The following is a 4769-nucleotide window of genomic DNA, read 5'->3' as shown; positions in this document are numbered from 1 at the left end:
TTTCTTGCTACAAGTAAAATTAGAAATTTCCCTATCAGTATAGTATAAGACAATAACAATCAAAACCAAGGATTCACAAAACCAAAGGACATTTATGTCAACAGTTATAAATAATAAATTAGAAACAACACGAACTCCACTAAAAACTAGGAGTGAAATCAGGCATGTCAGGTGCTCCGGAAGGGTAAGCATTTCCTGCACCGTATACAGCACCCGTCATAATATTTTTTGCTCAGTTCAGTAATGATAATTTGTTACTAATAGAGTTATCTCCTCTCACATGGCTTAGTTTGAAAAAATGATTCTAAACCCCAAATGTTTGGTATTTGTTTAAATGTTTCACATAATGCAATAAATCAGCAAGTTTTCTTAATATAAATAAACAGTCGTATCAAAAAAATTGCACATCTGTCTACAAATTTGCAGATTTGGGCAAATAACTACACTGATAGTGTACTGCAATAATACAATCAAAGATGGTGGTATACCATGAATCTACCTTGGCAACGACCTATGGTATGCAATTTTATAGCAATAGCAAATTTATTTCAATGGATCAAATATGATGGTATTATTGATTGTTATTTCAGGAAATCTCATCCCAAGAAACACATCAGTCAAGTCAATGTTCAAACTGGAGTACTGGAGAGGAAGCTCAATCTGTTATACATCCACTATCAAAAGTGAACAAAGCCATAGAACTTATAAGTCATGGATCTGTTAGTTCATTGAGGTCCCAACTATCAATGCCACTGGAAAATTCAAAACAACCTACAGCTCGTTATTACAAGAGAAAAGCACTGGAGACAACAGATGCATTGATGAATGCTATTGCTCCCAATCAAGGTCTGAAGCTGAAGAAAATAGTTATGGATACCCAAACTATACCACAAAATAACAACCAAGAAGTGCTTAAAGTGCTATGCCAACTGTATGCAAACTCAAAAGACAACAGCAGCAGGTGCCAGGTTTTATCGTTAATAGTAAATCAATATCCGAAATCTGAGCTATTAGCGATATTTCCAAATATAACAAAATACCAAATTGACAAAGCCAGAAAACATGCGTTTGTATTTGGACCTGGTGCAGTAATCAGAACAGAACCAACCAAGCACAATAGGCAGCGAATGGATATAAGTAAAATATCCCATGCTATCGAATTTTTCAGTGATCCATCATTTCTACAGATTGTCTTCTATGGCACAAGAGACCTTAAACTTGATTCAGGGGAAATACTAACAATACCTGAAGTAATTCGGACTATGATGCATTCAAATCTTGTTAGTTTATATACAAGTTACTGCACAGAGAACTCATTTTCACCTCTAAGCAATTCAACTTTATTTCAAATTTTGAAAGCTTGTGCAGCTTCTAAGAGAACATGTCTTAAAGGGGTTGACAACATAGCTGCTGATGGTTCTACGGCCGTTGATACTTTAATGTCATTGGTTGACAGGTTAGAAGAACCAGAAGAATGGAAAATTGATGAAAAGAATAGACTTTCAAACACTAAAATATATTTAAAAACAGATTATAAGCTACACATTCAAAGAGAAGATGAATGTGCATATCATTGCCAACAGTATGCATTAAGCGATCCAAAAACTGCAGCATTCAGACATGTCTGTACACACATACATTTAAAATCATGTGATCGATGTGATTTATTCACTACTGCAATTGACAAAATTCTAGAAGCAGTAAATTCATGCCAACATGCAGATAAAAATGTTCTCTTGCAGGATGTTCAGTGCTCAGAACGACAAATTTCTGAATGGAAATCACACATTTTACGTACTGTAAATCAAGATGAGGCTCGTCATGATGTTTTTCAAAACTTGAAGGAAAATCAACTTTTGATCGTTATGGATTGGGCAATGAAATTTCTTCCCCATTTATTCAGAGAGAAAATGTCTGATTGGTTTGGACAGAAAGGCATACACTGGCATTGTGCAGTTTCCATTTTTAGAGATGAAGATGGAACCTTAAAGGTATGAATAATATACATGTATATATACAATGACAAGAGCATTGAACATTATTCAGTATTCATTTGGGGCTGAAACTGAAAAAATTAAATAACATAACATTGCAGAAATTTGTAAGCATTCAAGATATCTGTAATTGTAATTGATTCAGATTTTTCTCCACATAAGGCCGAATTCAAAGTAGTGTTTTAATCCATTGTTCTCCGAAAAGGAAATTTCTTTAGGCATGTTTTGCTGTAGACACATATTCTAGTTTGTTTTAACAGAAAATGAAGATTCTTACATAACTTTTTACCAATCTTTTTTTCAGCACAAAACATTTACCCATACGATGGATGTTGTGAAGCAAGATTTTTTTGCAGTATTATCGGTGCTTGAACACCTCCTACAGACAATCAAGACCCAGTTTCCTAAAATAACAGAGGTTTATCTGCGATCAGACAATGCTGGATGTTATCATTGTGGTCATCTTTAGTTGTCACTACCTGATTTGTCTCAAAGAACAGGTAGGAAAACAATATCTTATTTCATGTTATTCATGTTATTTTAGCTCACCTGGCTATCTGTCGTCAGTTGTTGTTACTTAAAAAAATCTTCTACTCTAAAACTACTAGGTCTAATTTAACCGAACTTGACCATGTTGAACACAATCCTTATTTGGATATCCAGTTTAAAACATGTGTCTGATGACTTACTGTCAAGCAAGATGGGTGACATGGCTAAAAAATGAATGCAAGTTTTGTCTTTGAGCTTGAAAACCACTTTAAAATAGAAAAAATTTGGCAGACATAAATGTTGAAATAAAAATCAAATGACTTCTTATCAGAGTTATTGCCCTTATGTAAAATGTCATTTTTTTCATATTTCCTTCATTCATGTCATTATATTCTATTATTTTGTAAACTATAATAGATACAGAAAATTTATATTACGAAAAATGAGAAGCAAGTCAAGATCAACCAATATACTGAATAATTTTTTTTTAAAGACGGACAAAAGATACAAGAGGGACAGTCAACTTATAGATTAAAAATAAACTGACAACGCCATGGCTAAAAAAAAAAGATAAACAAGACAACAAGTACACAAAATAGAATACGAAAGACTAAGCAACACGAACCCCACTATAAATCCATATGTAAACACCAACAATCAGTAAGCTAAAACACAACCAGACTGCATTCAATAGGCAGATTATGAATTCGTCTAAAGAATTTCGTATTGTGGTCAGTTTAAAATTATATGGATTATTTTTTGTTTTTGTTTTAGGAATAAAAATATTGGGTTATGACTTCAGTGAAGCTCAAAGTGGAAAGAGCTATTGTGATGCCAAAATCGCACACATGAGGGGCAAAATTAGAAGTCATGCAGCAGAAGGACACAACATTTCAACAGCTTATGAGGTCAAGAAAGCCATTGAATGTGGAAAAGGAATTCAGGGGGTACAGGCAGCTGTAGTGGATATCAATACAAACAATCAAAAGATCCAAAAGCACTCATGGAAAGGAGTAAGCTTTCTGAGTAACATAAGGTTTTGTGATGGCGGCATTAGAACTTGGAGAGCGTACAATGTTGGTGAAGGGAATTTTACAACTCAAGAAACAGTGGATGGGTATAGCAAGGTGAAGCAGACAAGCACAGATATCCACGTGGTTAGTGACTTTAGTAACTCAGAGAGTTTAGGTAACATCAAAGAGAAATCTCTTGTACCATCAGTGCCTGAAGATGTAGATAGTGTACATGTTGACCATACAGTTGAAGCCCAAAAATGATGAAGACCATACAGTTGATGCCGTAAATGATGAAGATGATAATGATAATAATGTTTTTTAGTGCCCTGAAGAAGGATGTGGTAAGATTTACAAGTCCTACAATAAGCTTGAAGATCACATATATATTGGAAAACATAATAAAAAACTCATGATGGAGTCATCTTATGATAAAGCAAAAAAACTGTGGGCATCCAAATGTCAGCAAATATCAGACCGTTCAAAAATAACTACTGGCAACACAGCTAATACGAATGTACCTTGTAACAAAGTGCCATCGTTGGGATGGGCTTTGAAAAAAGAGAAAAAGTGTGTCCGATTCTCACAGAAGGTGAAGGATTACTTAACAGATTTGTTTGTCAAAGGTGAAACAACTGGCAGAAAAGAAAATCCAGCAAATGTTGCAATTGAAATGAGAAATATCAAAGACAATGGGGAAAGAAAATTTTCACCAGAAGAATGGCTTCAACCCAGTCAAATAATATCATTTTTCTCACGCCTTTCTCTATCTGCAGCTCATCCGTCAAAAAATAAGAAATTAGCTATTGATACAGTTGACATTGAAGATGGAAATGATGATGATTTATTGTCAGTATTAAACTTACTGGATAACAATACTATTATAGAAACATTAGATATCTGAATTTAAAACATTTAGCTTTGATATGTGTACCATATTTTTGCAGTATACATTGTTAATATATTGATCTGGGGACACAGTTATCTACATGTACCTTCAATTTTCATTTTGTTGTCCCCCTTCATAGTTAGTTCCCCTTTATTTCAGTGTAATTTTTGGGTTGTATTTTTCTTCGTCTTTTTTTTTTTTAAATTTCATTATTTCTTTGTATTAAGGTAAGATATGACTTTAGATCATGTTAGATATACTGTCTAAATCTATTTTTTTTTAAATATCAGTGGTCAGTTAAATAAGGGTGAAAATGTGTTTTTTTGGGAAGCTACATGTATGTGACTTTGTCCTTGGGTTTTGGGTTACCAGGTCGGAGAAAAT

At 33.8% G+C, this 4769-nt stretch overlaps 1 pseudogene; it reads left to right on the top strand.

Annotated features, from left to right (window-relative positions):
* The first annotated feature begins 602 nt into the window (after window positions 1-602).
* Window positions 603-4465, top strand: LOC143045741 (uncharacterized; annotated as a pseudogene).
* Window positions 4466-4769: the final 304 nt, after the last annotated feature.

The sequence above is a fragment of the Mytilus galloprovincialis genome, chromosome 1 (genome assembly GCF_965363235.1).
Source record: "Mytilus galloprovincialis chromosome 1, xbMytGall1.hap1.1, whole genome shotgun sequence".
NCBI classification, from domain to species: Eukaryota; Metazoa; Mollusca; class Bivalvia; order Mytilida; family Mytilidae; genus Mytilus; species Mytilus galloprovincialis.
The sequence above is the reverse complement of the archived record's forward strand: the minus strand, read 5'-3'. Positions and strand labels throughout refer to the sequence as shown.